Below are 14,486 nucleotides of genomic sequence, written 5' to 3' on the forward strand. Positions count from 1 at the left end.
GCTTTAAACCGCTTTTTCTCACCTGACCTGGGCATCTCTAAGCACCTCTAGGATTTGGGTCCCCTTGGTGGCAGTTCCTGATGGCTCCTTAGGCCATCAAGGCCACCACAGAGAAAGAACTTTTCCAGACTCCCAGACTCTAGCACCTAAACCTCTTGTCCTAGAAAAAGAGGACTTGCTCCAGCTGTCACTGTGGTGCCCATCAAATGTCTTGCAGAGATAATCACACCAGCCACTGAACCTGTACAGCCTCCCTCCAAGGCACAGAGCTGTGTCTGCTTCGCTGGTACCAGCGGCAAGGCGCTTGGCTCAAGGAAGGAGGAGTCCCCAGCGGTGCCTATGCGATCGGTGATACCGTGCTTCAGTCCACACTACTAGTGCTTTTTCTGCGTGGTGCAGCATGCAAAGATCAGGTTACCAGAGACAACTGGGGATGAGAGAAAGTACTCCACCATCACAGAGGCATCAGTGTCAATTCAGAGTCTCACTTGGAAAAATGCTGTGTAGACATTTTATTCTTTAATGTAATAAAATAAGACTGATTGCTTAGTGTGCTGCAGGTATTTGCTAGGAAACACTCCTATCGGCACTGGCTGTAGCTTTTAGAAGAGGGTATTTGATCTTTCATATCGCAAGCCAGCTCCTCCTCCATGGGGCAAAGCATCCCTGTCTGATACTGATTTGAGTGAAGCGGTGCAGCTTTACACCTGGGGAGGGTATTTTGCATTGAGCCCCAAGCAGGCAGACCTGGCTCCTGCTTGCATGTGGGGTTGACTATGATTGCCCTGGGGCACAAAGGGTGCTAATTACACAGCGCAGTTTATTTGCATCCTTTGCAGCTACATGACTTTGGCTCTGCTGAGTGAGATTTACAGGTCCTCACAAGGATGCAGGTGGTTTATTCCCAGGGTTTCACAGTTTCTTCCCATGCAAGTCCAGACTAGCCGCATAGAGATGAGTTGTGCTTAAAAGAGGGATTCTGCTGTGAACTCCTACAGCAGCAGCAAAGCTGAGCTGCAGCTCTCGTTGTCCTTCCCTGGAAGGCAAACCCCCTCCAACACAGGGCCTCACACACACCCTTGGATGAGGCTTCATCAGCCCATTGCTCCATCAGGACGGATTTGGGTGCAATTCAGCCACAGCCCACCCTGCCCAGCTCGGAAGGAGTTTTGGACTAGCGTGGGCTGCCTTGCCAAGGACTCAGGTACCTCAAAGACATGGTAGCTGTCAGCAGGAGCGGGCGTGAGACCCAATGACAGCAGCACCTACAGGAAACCCCAGGTCAGATGGGGACCTGAGCTTCTCCCATCAGCACTGTGGGCTTACGAGAGGGCGCCTGGGGCAGCAGCACCCTCCAGGGCCAGGATGACTGCTACGCTCTGCTCTGAACCAGGCCTGGATCTGGGGCATGATCCTTAACACACCAATGAAACTGTCTGGATCCAGTCTCTGGCATCGAATCAAAGCCTGTGGCTGAGTCTAGACATGAAGGACCAGACCAGTTCTGCTGTCTGTGTTCCCAGGTTCAGTCTGGCCTCTGGGCCAAGCTAAGGACACAAAGCAGAATGTGCCATTTAATCTGGCTGGATTAATGTGTGAATTGAATTAGTTCAATCTACTCTCAATAAAATCTAGAAAAATGGTGTTTAATCTTTCTCCAAGCCTCTTTTCGTATGCATCTGAGCAGGGGGCCCGCAGTGTAGCCATGGGCAATCACAATGAAACAAGAAGCCAAGTTTTAGCAGCACCCAGAAGACAGGGCTGAGATCAGCGTCCTGTTGTCTTTGGATATGTGCTGGTCCGATTCAGAGGTTCTCCTGCCCCAAAACCGCTCTGTGTGACAGAGGAGAGTGTGAGGAAGGCAGAGGAATGTGGGGAAGGCATGGTCATGGGAGCTGGTACCTGCTGGCCCCAGCCCTGCTCCCGGGCTTGCTTGAGACAGCAGGGCTTGTGTCGACAGGGTCTTCATGGTCGTCTCAGTGCCCTCAGGAGCTGCAGAGGGCTGTGCTGCTCCGCTGGCTCCAGGGGAATTTCAGCAACTGCAGGTCTCCCCTTGCTGAGCTGTGCCACGCACTCCCGTGGCCCAGGTGAGTGCGTCAAAATAAAGGCGGCCACTCCAATGCCACTGAAGCAAAGTGCATGTGTCCTTTGGGAAAAGGACAGTGCCAGGTTGCTGCTGGGGACTGCTCATCAAGAGCATGTCTGGGTCCTCCTGGAAAACTGTGCCGTGGATTCAGGTGCTGTCCTGTACACTCGCTCCATGTCAGCTTGCTCTATGCACCCAGTCAGCCACAAAAAGCGCAGTATTGCCCTGGCTTTGATCGCATTTAGGTAGTTTGACAAAAGAAGGCTCCAGTGGCTCATCACAAGGAAAAACATAAAATTATTTGGAAATATTAATCAGGGGGATAGCACCTGTTTTGTGCAGTTCATGTAATGTTACTTTGCAAGAAAGAGAGAAATAACGAGAGAAGGAGAGGGAGAAGGCATTTTATTCCTTTCCTGATTCTGCCTGCCCTGGATAAACGCAGCCTGGCTGTAGCAGAGGGCTGGAGGGTTAGCTGCCCAAACCAAAGGCAAATTTATTTGAGATCTAGGGATTAAGATACAATCGTTTGATCTCAGATTAAACAGTGGATGAGCACCACAAAGGATAGCTTAAAACATTTGGAAAGGTGTTAAGGAAAATCGAGCAGGATTAAATAACAAAATAGCTGCATTAAGCTAGAATGCCTCCCTGGATCACAGGAAGCCGGGCACTGAAGAGGCTGCCGGCAGGGACAGGCGAGCAGGCTCAGCGCCACAGCTCTGCAGCATTTGGGGGTTGAGCGATTGACTGCATGGGAAGAGCAGGGCCGCTTGCCGTCTGGGGCAGGTGAGCTGTACATGTGTGCAACTGATCTGGCAGAGCCAGTGGCCCACCCCAGCCCCACCAGTGCCATTCAGGGCTCTCTGGCGATGGCGCAAGAGCAGCTTGGGGTCCCCGCTGTCCCGGAGCAGCCTCAGGGATAGAACAGAAGGGACCACAGGAGACCCGGCTCATGACTCCCACCGGCTTTGTGAGCGAGGAGAGGAGCACCAGGGCTGCCATGTGGCTGTCACTCCGGATGAGGGACATTTGGCAGGTGCATGAGACGCTTCACATCATCCCAGGCCCTCGGTGCTCCCGCACCAGCACCAGCCTCCGGCTGCTGGGCCGGTTCTTAGCACAGCCCCGCTGCTTGCGGTACCCTGACCTCTGTGCAGGGAGATGCAGAGCACAACTGAGAAGCCTGGAGCATCTTTCCTCCACCGCCACGGGGCCACGCTGATGCCCTGCTCTGCCAGCACAGCACTTGGGGTGGCAAAACACAAGTGAGGGATAATTCGAGCTTCCTCAGTGCCATCCAGCCATCTCCCAGTGCTTCTATTTCCCGCCCACCCTCTGAGTTGAAAACAACGGGAACTCACCCTGCTCTGCACCGGTTTGTTGCTCATATTGAACTGCTCTCCCTCACCCTCAGGGGAGCACGGCCACCGGCCAAAAACCCTTATTAGGAAGAAATTATCCAGCAAAAATAGGCTGGCTAGCTAGGTGTAAACGCATGCTCGAGGATGGCAACCCCAGGGCAGCAAGGCTCGGGCTCTTAGCGCAGTGTGTCTGCTTCCCAGCCTTGCTTTGGGAGCTTTTGGGAGCTTTCCCCACCAGCGTGGTTTCTTTTCCTGAACCTGGCCTGTATTTCCTAAGGCAAATCATCCAGCACCCTTAAGCAACTGCTCATTTGCAGCCAGCAGGGATCATCGCTAGCCATTCCCACAGGTTTCCCGATGGCCTCCACATGCCCGTTTCGGCTACTTTGTTCTGCAGCACCTTTGAAATCATTAATACAGTGTTGTTAAATGAGTGTCAGTCCCAGATGGGCAGCACCACCTGAAATTAGCACCTGTGGATTGTGGCACTGGCCCAACCCCTGCGTGCTGGTAGCCGCTGCGTGGGGGCTCCACGGCTCAGCCCCAGCTTTCGCTCCAGTGCAGCTTTATGAAATGCAGAGAGCAGCTGTGAGGCTGGGGGACACAGAGCTGTGCTGGATGGATGCTGGGTCTCTATCGGGTCTGGGCTGCTCTCACTGCACCTTGCCCAGACCCGGTGGAGGCCCAGCGTCCCAGCAACAGGCACGGGTCCCTGCTTGCACCCATCGAGCTACAGCATCCCACAGATAAACACCAGCCTTTTCTCACAGTGGCCAAAGCCACCTCCCCACTGTGAACATCAGGCCGCTGGCTTTACAAATAGGTTGTGCTCTTGCAAGGCTGGTGCCTCCATCACCAAAAAGCACCTTGCAACAAGGAACCCCAAGGCTGGGAAGGGTCCAAGCGTGGCACTGCCCAAAAGCATGTAACTTCTTCTTCTTGCCCAGGGGACAGCAGTCCTGCAAACCACAGCCTGTTTTCCAAGCAGCCCCACCGCCAGCCGCAGCCACCTGGCAGGCGCAGTGACCCCAGGCGATTATTTAACAGCGGATTGTATAACAGAGCGGGCCAGACGTTACATTTCTGTCCCTGACCTCAGCCCTGGGACATCTCCCACCCAGAAAACTTCCAGTCTAATCTTTCAGACCTCGGGGGGAGCAGCCTTGGGCATCTGACGCCATCCTTCAGAGAGGAGTGATCAGTGGGGACCGCGTAGCTCTGGGCAGGAACGGGCTGCCCAGCACATCCCAGTCCCATGGAGAGGAGAAGAGAAGGGAAGGGAGCCTAATGCCCCACCAAGGGCTCAGGTGTGGAGCCCAGACCCTGCCAAAATGCCCAGGCTGACCCTGCAAAGCCCCCCTGCTCCCTCGTATCCATCTAAATAAAGCACTACACTCGTATCTCCATGTCAGGATGAGCCGTGCTGGCAAGGTGAAGATGGATGAGCTGGCCTTGGGCAGGGCAAGCCAGCTCCAACAGCTCGCCTGGGGTCCAGCCACATTGCCTCTGGGGTCTGGGAGCAGCTGAGCCCCTTGGACCTGCCCAGCAGGGGTGGGCAGTGCCCAGGAGGCAGTGGAAAGGTGCCTGCTGCTCTGGAGAGCCCCACAAAGTCTGGGGCTTGATGCACATCAGCCTTGCGCTGGTGATGTCCCCAAACCGCATTGCTCGCAGGAAGATGCTCCTTCATGTGGCTGAGGAGACAGTTCAGGGCAGTGCCCTCAGTGGTCAGAAGGATGCTGCAATGTTGCAAGGAGACAGGCATGGGCAGGCCCTGCTTATTGCTGCTGAGCACTTGCCAGCTGGTTCAGACTCATCTCATTCAGAAATCAATCAAAACCAGGTTCTCCTGAAGCCTTACTTGAGCAGACACAACAAGGAGCTTATTTCTGAGCTTGACTACAGCCTGGCTCTAAGCATCCCTTTTCAGCAGGTCTCAGTGGCTGTGAACAGCCCCTCCAGGATGAGCATGGATCTGCTGGGAAGCTGGAGAGGACCCAGCAGGGCCACCGGGCTGGTTGAGGTCAGGAAACACTGCCTACAGGGAGAGGTGGAGACAGCTGGCTTGGTTAGTTGGGAAGGAGAAGAGGTTGGGGCGATTTAGCAGAAGTCCACAGTGACTCGGAGGGCAGATACAGGGAGGATGGAGCCAAAGTCTTTCCAGTAGGTCAAGACAATATAACATGAAGCAAGAGGCAGAGATTGCAGCCTAGCCAGTTCAGGTAGGGTGTTATGAAAAACTCCTTCCCCAGAAGGGTGGTGCAGCCCTAGGACATGTACTCAGAGAGGAGGGGTCTCCATCCTTGGAAGTTTTTCAGCCTTAGCTCTGCAGAGCCTCAGCTGCTCTGACCCATGTTGCGTTGGCAACAGTTCTGCTCCAAGGGTTGGCTGGATCAGAGACCGCCGCAGGCCCCTTCCCACCAGCACTTTATGAGTCCATGATAAATTGAGTGGCAATTCTACACCAAACTGAGCTGAAATCAGCCTCCTGCCTTCAGCCATACATGCCAACTTACATCAAACACTGTTCTTGTACAACTTGCAAAGATCTACCTGCTCAGGGATGCAGCAGACCATAGAGGATTTTGCAGCAGCCTATAGAGGATTTTGCAGCAGCCTGAGCTCAGGAGCGCACAGTTTACCAACAGCCACAGCAAAAATAGGTTCAAAAGGCAAGATCAGAAAATCCAATATCTAAAATCCGTCACTGTTTCCACAGCTGGGCCAGGGAGCCAGCTGCTGCAATGTAATTAAGTCTAACAATTAACCAGAGGTGTGATGCTCTCCGAGGAGCAGGGTGCTGCATTACTGAGCCTGAGGTCTGCGTGTGCCAGCGCTGGGAGAGGAGACACAGCGAGGCACAGGGATGCTTCTGCAACGCCCAGCAAGCAGCACAGAGGGATGCCGAGTCCGACAGCTGCCACCATACTTGACTCCTCTGCACCCTGCAGCAGCAACCAGCTATCAGAGCTTACCTGAAACCACATCTTACCGATTTCTTTGGCAGGGGAGAAAAGAATAAAAGGATGAATGAATGTATTTTTAATAGGTTACATAAACAATTAGTTCCAAAGCTGCCTTATAAATAGATGGCACAAGCTGTCAGTACTTTCACTGAGAGGTGAGCTGCACCTTTAACGTAGAAAACATTTTAGCTGTTTCAAAGGCAAACTGCCCTCCCCTCGGGCAAGTCAAATCTCAACTGAGGAAGCACCTTTGGCTTGCTAAGAATATTTTGATTTTGCAAAGCGATTCTGCTTCATTTACAGGCAACGGGGAATTGCTTTGGAGCTGGTCCTTGGATCTTAAAATCCTCGCGTGCATGCCTGGTGCTTTGCAGCACAAACAGGCTCGGGCTGTATCCTGGCGTGCTGCTGCTGGCAGGTGGGCTGGGGGCTGCTCAGCCTTCCTGGGGTGCGAGAGCTCTGCTCCAGCTGGGCAGCAAGGTCTCTGGCTCAGATCAGCTTCTGAAAGAGCCAAGCTAAGCAAGGACGCAGTTTGAACGCAGTAACGCTACAGGAACGCGCTCACCGTGGCTGCAGCTGCCATGGCTATGCCTGGTTTCACTGTGAGGGAGTGAGCCAGTGCCGCAGCACCCGATCAGATCATGCTCCTGGGGCCTGCAGTGCTCCTGCTGGCAGGGACGGCCCCTGCCTGGCCGTCACCCCCTCCAGTGTGATGCAAGAGATGCCTTTGCACTTTGCCTCCATAGCAAACCAGAGCTGGCAGCAAAGCCCCAAGGGAGGCAGCTTGGGGTCACGCTGCAAACGCAGGAGGCTGAGGGTTAGGGATCGCAGCACGCTCACCATACAGCAGGGTATTTAACAGCCCTGGGCAAAGGGTTTGCCCAAGGAGCGTGTCCGGGTGCAAGTGCTGCCTTATCACATACTCACATGGCTGTGTTTATCAGGCTGCTCCTCCGGCTGTCTGTCAGCAGGAGTTTCTACCCTGCTCAAAGGGCAGGAGCTCACAGTTGCTTTTGCCATCTGATCACACTGATCCAGCAACGCTTTAACCCTTAAGGACAACCTGCCACATTGCATGGCAGGGGGTGTTCACCGAGTCACAACTATTGCAAGTGTCCTGGCACAGAAAAGGTTGAGACCCCAGGCCCCACGTCTCACCCAGGCCAGCAGGACAAATGTCACGGTGTTCGCTGCCTGGCACAACTGCCTGGGGAGTGGGGATGCTGGCAGCTGCCCTGCACTCTCGGTTTACTCCTGTCCCCAGCGAGCACCCCCGGAGCACTTGGGCAGCTTGTGCAAGAGACATGGAGCGAGGGGCTCTCACGGCCCAGAGGCAGAGGGTTGCTAGAAATGCCAAACCGAGGTTGGTTCTTCTTATCCCCTGAGAGTTACAAAGTCCATGGCCTTTAAACACCATAGAGAGTGTGACCTCTGGCTCTGGGCTGACCCTTGGAAAACACGTGCCCTGGCCTGAAGGAAGAGAGCACAGACAAAAGGAAAACCAAAAGAGAGCAAATCCAGAAGGAAAGCAGAGGAGGAGCAAGCCCCGGCTGAAGCCAAGGAGAGAGGGCAAAGGAACAGCTTTCCAACGGGCTCAATTATTCACTGCAATACACAGCTGCTGTAAGACTGATGCACCATTCCTGTTCTGAAACCCTGTTTAAAGCCAATTTTTGTTACATGTAATGAGGATGGAAAAGAAAAAGAAGGTAGAAGTTTCCCCAAAATAACCAACGTGGTTTATTTGGTATCAAAACTGTTTCCTTTTGGGTATAAGCGATCTGGCTCCAAGTTTGAAGCTAGCCCCATTCTTTGCCAGGAATGAAGATAACAGTAGGGAATCCAGACAACAGCCAGAGCTTGGCAGCACACGGCTGGTGGGACTAAGCCTTTGCCAGGCTCCTGCTCCGGCCCAAGGCAGGCTCCACCAGCATTAATGCTTCTCCCTCACCCATGTATTCCTTCTGCAGCCCATCATTATGATACAGGCCTCCTTCCTCCTTGAAAGAAGCCACCAGAGAGCTCATCAGGCAGGCAGGGCTTGCTGCTCCCTGCGTGGGGGCGAGCTCCAGGCAGAGCCCACAGGGCACGGCTCGGGAGCGACAATCCGACAGCCAACACAGGAGCCAGGGAGGCAGACACAACTCCACCTCTGCCATTATTTCCCAGGTGCCCCTGCCATGATAAGCGGGACAGGCAGAGCCTGGAGGAAAACGAGGAGGAAAGGGAATGAGACCTAGTCCCACCCCCTCCAGGTAAACCTGCAGGCTCCCTGCGTCCCTTTGGTGAGCCCTTTGTGGCAGATGTCTTGCCCCACGAGGGATCCTGATCTCTTCTGGGCTCTCCTTGTGCTACTGTGACAGCCAGTTTTCTCAGGCCTCTCACTGCACCACTTTGCGTTTATTTAATAAATACTCCTCAGAGGTCCCAGGCCATTGTAGCCACTGCTCATGCAGTGGTTGTTGGATCCTTTTCCATTCTGTTCCCAGTGGAAGCAATCACATTTTTCTTGCAAGATCTGTTCTTCCTAAGCCAGGCTGCCATTTATCCATTATTACTGAAGTATCAAGGGCATTTGCGCATGTTTGGAAGCACATCAGCTCCCTCAAGGAAGAGGGATGAAATAGCCTCCCTTGCCTGATAAATTAAATTGCTTACACAAGTAGAATCAAATCCAGGTTTCTGGGTTATCCAGTGGAGCTCTTTTGCAATGCTGGTCTTAGGAGAGGGGTTGCAGAGATGTCTTAGCTCACACCCCAGAGCTGGTAAGACTGCAGAAGAGATTCAGACATTGAATTTTCCAACTTGGACATTTCTAGGTAACCCAGAGAGGATTCCCAAGGCAAGGATGGGTTTCTGCAGAAACAACCTTACACACTGCCCTCTCCAAAGCATAGCCGTGTTCAACATACATGCTTGCTGCCCTTGGCATGCTCTACACAGCCTCCCTCCTCACTCACAGATGTCTCAGCAAATTACCCTGAATGAGCTGGAGCGGCCGTCCTAGCGAATAAGAGAGTCCAAACTCAAGGACCTGGGAGTCCTTTTGCACATCTAGCTTTGTGTGTCCCTGCTGGGGATACAGTGCAGATGCTGCAGGATAGCATCCCATGACCTCAAACAGCCTACAAGCACAAACCAAAAGCAGTGTAAAACCTACTTAAGACAGAGTTTGTGTAAGATTTCACTGTCCCCAATTCAGCAGCCAGCCTTGGCCTGCAGCCTCCTGCCCCCAGGTCAAGTGCCAGGGAGAAGCCAACACGCAGGGTCCGGGGTGCTGAACTCAGAGCAAACGGACCTGAATTTCTTGCTGCCACCTGCTGTCCCCTGCCAGCAGGGCAGGCCCTGCTCAGCTCTCCATGCCAGCACTGCTCCAGGGAGCCCCAGCCTGCACCTGGGGAAGGGAACAGCAGGACCCATTGCCCCCCCCCCCCGAGCCCCTGCCCCCTGTGAAGCACTAAAGGGACCCAAAGCCTGGTTTGTCCACCCAGAGGCACTAACAGAAAAACAAAAGTAGTGACTTCTGTGTCCTAATTCTCCTGGTCACATGCTCCAAAAGTACAGTTGATGGAGTTGTCCCCGATTTTCCACCTGGCAGGAGGAAGCCTGCTGACTCCCACCTGCCGCAAGCTGGGGCCATTTGCTCCCACTGGGAACCCACAGGTTGTTTTGTGCATCTTCCATCCGCAGCCCAAGAGGGGCTTGAGGATGAGCCAAGAGACATCCCAGGGGGACAACCTAGGCTGCCACTGCTGCAGTGAAAAGCCCTAAGGGCCAGCGGGAAAGGCTGTGCAAGTCCCAGCGCACTGCAGCAGGAGCCAAGGTGAGACTGGCACAAAGGCAGGAGGAGCCAAAAGAAGTGTTTTAGTTGCAATTCTTGAGCAACAGAGGCTGAGGAGATGCAGCATGTGCACAGCTGGGAAGAGATGGGCAGTAGATAACACAGAAGGATCCACGTGGCCACTACAAGAGCAGTTCGAGCAACGCACAGAGAGCAACTTTATTGCTAGGCTAAAATTGTCCTTCTGATGTGTTTCCAAGGCCACTAAGATGGGACTTGCTCATATTTGCTCTGTAGCTTTTTCTAGGAGAAGATTTAGCTTCTTATAACAGCAGTAGGATATGCAGGGACACTCAAGAAAGTTAAACTCAATTTGGTGTTTCAAGGGGATTTGCTAACGGGCATCATGCCCCACTCACACATGCCTTTTCACAGCTCGAGTGGCCTGTATTTGACTTCACTTCCTTCAGCCTGGAATTGTGCCCACAAAGGGGCTTAATGCAGTTTCACCAATCCACTTCATAGCAGCGCATTTACGTAATTCAGATTAACCTCATGCTATCCCCTGTGCAGAAAAGGTCCTGTTTTACACTGGTGTAAACTGCGGCTCAGCCAGCCTTGGCCGGGTGCGGTGCAGCAGAGGATCGCACTGCAGGCAGCCAGGAAAGACAAACACATCGATTCATTTGCCAGGCCTCAGAGGACATCGGAGACGTGAAGTAATTCAGAGACAGCGTCCAGGTATGCACCCAGGTGGGTGCTTACCAAGGGCTGCTCCTGACCAAGATTTGCCTGACTATCTCCAGGTCAGATTGTCTTCATTTCAGTGAATGCCACCCCAAGACCAGTCATTGCCAAAGCTCAATCCCACGCCGAGCACTTCTGAATGCAATGTTCTACTTGCTCCAGCTGGCCTTCAGTGCCACATAAACACACCATCAAGAAGACAGTGTCAGCCGTTCACCTTGCAGCAAGTGACCCTTAGCCCTGGGAAGCAGTGGCCCACCTTCGCTGCTAGTCAGGACAGGCCCACAAGGGAGCTTCCTCCCTGCTAACTCAGCCCACCACAGGGAGAGAGGGAAGACAAGAGCTGCAGACGCAGAGGAAATAATAATTAAAAAAAATAAATAAAATCTATGCCTGCTACTCTGAGATAGCAAGTTGCCTGTTTCAATTGACAGAACAAATAAGTTGAGGAATGGGTGCCAGGAAGCATTTCAGGTGATTAGGTGTCTGGTCCAGAGAGGCAAATCAGTTAAAATGCTGCAGAAGCCTGACAACAGCAGAGCTGCAGGTGCTTGGTCCTGAACAGGACCCACTCAGGACCCTGCTCATTCCTCCACGGCAGGCTTTTGTATTTTGGATAAACACAGCAACCCAGGATTGCATCAGCTGGGCTGTGCCTGGCACAAAGGGAATTCTGGACTACACACCATCTAAAGCCTTTTTTGCATCCTCTTTATTTAATATTGTATCTTTTATTTATAGGCAGAACCACAGGCCCTGAAAGGAACCAGGAGAGGGAGGAGAGGCAGAAGTCTGTTGTGAAAGGTCTATGGAGAAGTAGTTGAAAAATGCCTTTGCAGCAATAGCTGCCCGATCCTTCACTGTCCTCACCTCCTCACTCTCACCAGATTCCTGGCAGAAACCAGTATCCCCTGGCCCCACGCAGCCCAGCAGGCAACACCTGTGCATGGGCAGGTTATTCCCACAGCCTTGGCTCCACACAATGCAACAACCAGTCGAGTGACATTCCCCTGCAAAGTGCGGACTTGTGTGACGACAAGGGCAGGCACGTTGGCTGTGCCTGTGGGGAGACCAATGCAATCCCCAAGGTCAAGCAAGCTGCATGGGTACACTGCGGGGGCAAGCTGCTCCATTTCACCACTTCACTAGTAAACCAGGAAGAATTGGCAAGAAAACAACAGGGAAGTCAAAGATCTTCAGCCTCATGCATTCATCATGTGCAAGCCAGGTGCACAAAGCTACCTTGTACCAAGCCCAAAGCTACCTAAATAGCATGAAAAAATTCCATTTTACAGCAATCAATCTACCACACACCTGTCTATAAAAACCTCAACCAACCTTGCTCTGAAAGCTTCTCTGCTTTTCAGGCCAGCAGCACAGACATCTGTGGTTGTTCTGTTCTGCTGGCACGACCAGGAGCCAAAGGTGTGCTTGTGTTTCTCTTGCTCCTTTGGTCAGCTCGCTGTTAACAGAGCAGGTAAGAACAATATCTCCCAGGTGAACACACCGTCAGCCTCTCCACCCACCGTTTCCTCAGACCTCAGCAGTGAAACTTGGTCTGTACTTGGAAAGGACACAAAGCAAAATGCAGTGGTTATCAGCTTGGTCTCTGTGTTGCACAGCCCTGGCTACAAAGCTGATTCAGGGTTATTGGCAGTCTGTTTTGCAAAAGGTAAATAGACTCCTCACTGAGCTGCAAGGACAAGTGTGGACAAGCTTCAGAGCTCCTAGCTAAACGAGGAGCTCTGGGCAATTTGTTTTTAGGGCTTTGCTGTGTCAGGACAGACTCCCGCCCTCCTTGGTTCAGGAGCTAACCTCCCAGCTGGCAGATCTAAGCTCAAACCTCATATACAACTCACAAGCAGACACAGAAGAGGATGACACTGTTGGAACACTGATCTTCATGGTTTTTAATAGGAACCAGGCCAACACAGGGTACAGGCAGTCACAGAATGACTGGGGAAATGGCAATATCAGCACCTCAAGTACAAGCTAGAAGCAGCATAAGTGCTTGCAAAATGGCTTAAGAGCAGCTTCACATGGAAAGTTACTGCTTCTAAACCAGTTTAAAAACTAGCCCCTCTCAAACATTGGTCAGTTATGAGCAGCTTACTGGAAGTAGCCTGCCAAGGCTGTTGGGATGGCAGCATGCTACAAGAAAGAAGCAACTGTTCCCTTGGAACATAAAGCCTGACCCCACACACATACCGTAGATGAACTCATGCCATCAGGGTTTCTGAACTGCTCTGTCCTCAGTACGAAAGGAGGTTTATCCTTAGCCAGGCGTTCTCCAGAAAGGTCTACAAAGCAGAGTTCCTAGAAAGCTGAGTCTGTTTTCAGCAATCAGAAATGGAGGTTGTGCTGACAGTTTCAGGACAGGAGCTACCAGTCATTCCTTCCTGCTAGTCTAAAAGAGTAATCAGATTAGCTTCTGTTGTCCCTGCATCCCCAAATATCCCTGCTCTATTTCTTAGGAAGTTTCAAAACGTGCAGAAAACAGACAGATGAACAAGCTTTGTTTGGAAGCTTTGGGAGATAAAAAGGAAGAGCTCCATTTCTTTTTTTGCAGTGACAGGGTCAGCAAAGATGCAGATGCTGGAGGTAATTGCAGGGGCAGGTTGAAGCAACACTCGAACATAAATGGTGTGTTATAGCCTATGCTGGAGAAACCAAGAAGAGCAGGGTCACACTTAGCTGTGAACTTGGTATCTGTATCCTGAAAGACGTGGGGAAGTAGTATCACCTTGGGGGGTGTGGGGGGGTGGGTTATTATTAGATGAAAGCTATAGCTGAAAAAAAAGCAAGACTAGAGAGCTTTGAAGTAAGTCCTGATCTGAAATCCTGTGGTTAGTTCTCATTAAAAGAACACAAAAAAGGAGGAGTTAAAGGCACAAAAAGGATGCTTAAAAAGGTACAGACAAGTCTTTGTCTATATAGCAACAAAAAAAACCTTCACAGAATTATTGGGCAAGAGGAACATATTTAAGTATAACTAAAATATTCCAGTTTGAGCTCTGTCCTCAGAACTCAGGAGTTTGTTTTGATTTAAAGCACCCCAAAAGAAGATAGGTAAATGAGAATTAAAAGCTCAGTGAGTGGGATTCCCACCTTAAACTAGTGAAGTTTTAGGCTACCGTGTTTCAGACAGAAGCCATGCAGTAACTTCAAAAAAGATTACCCAGGTCACTGTCTGCCCAGGCTATTTCTTAGACATTCTTCTGAAGCCTTTCAACAGGATGCTTATCTAAAGCCCACTGATTTAATCTGATTTAGGAGTTCCAGTGCTGTGGTTAACAGAAGAGAAAATAGAAGCATAATCTATATTACATGCAAATCCGTGCCATTAAGTTTAAAATGGCCAGAAGTTTACAGTTAGATGATAGAGGAAGCATCAGCTAATACAAATTGTGCTTCCTGAAATATCCAGTCTGCTGTATTAACAGCCTAAGTGACAGAAAAATCATGAGAGGAGAGTTTTTGCAAGAAAGCACTCCAACTAATAACTTCTGGGGGCTTATTTGACTACTACACACTTACATTTGCGT

This window comes from Nipponia nippon, unplaced genomic scaffold, assembly GCF_047370975.1.
Source record: "Nipponia nippon isolate SJK-2023a ecotype South Korea unplaced genomic scaffold, ASM4737097v1 scaffold_4, whole genome shotgun sequence".
NCBI lineage: Eukaryota > Metazoa > Chordata > Aves > Pelecaniformes > Threskiornithidae > Nipponia > Nipponia nippon.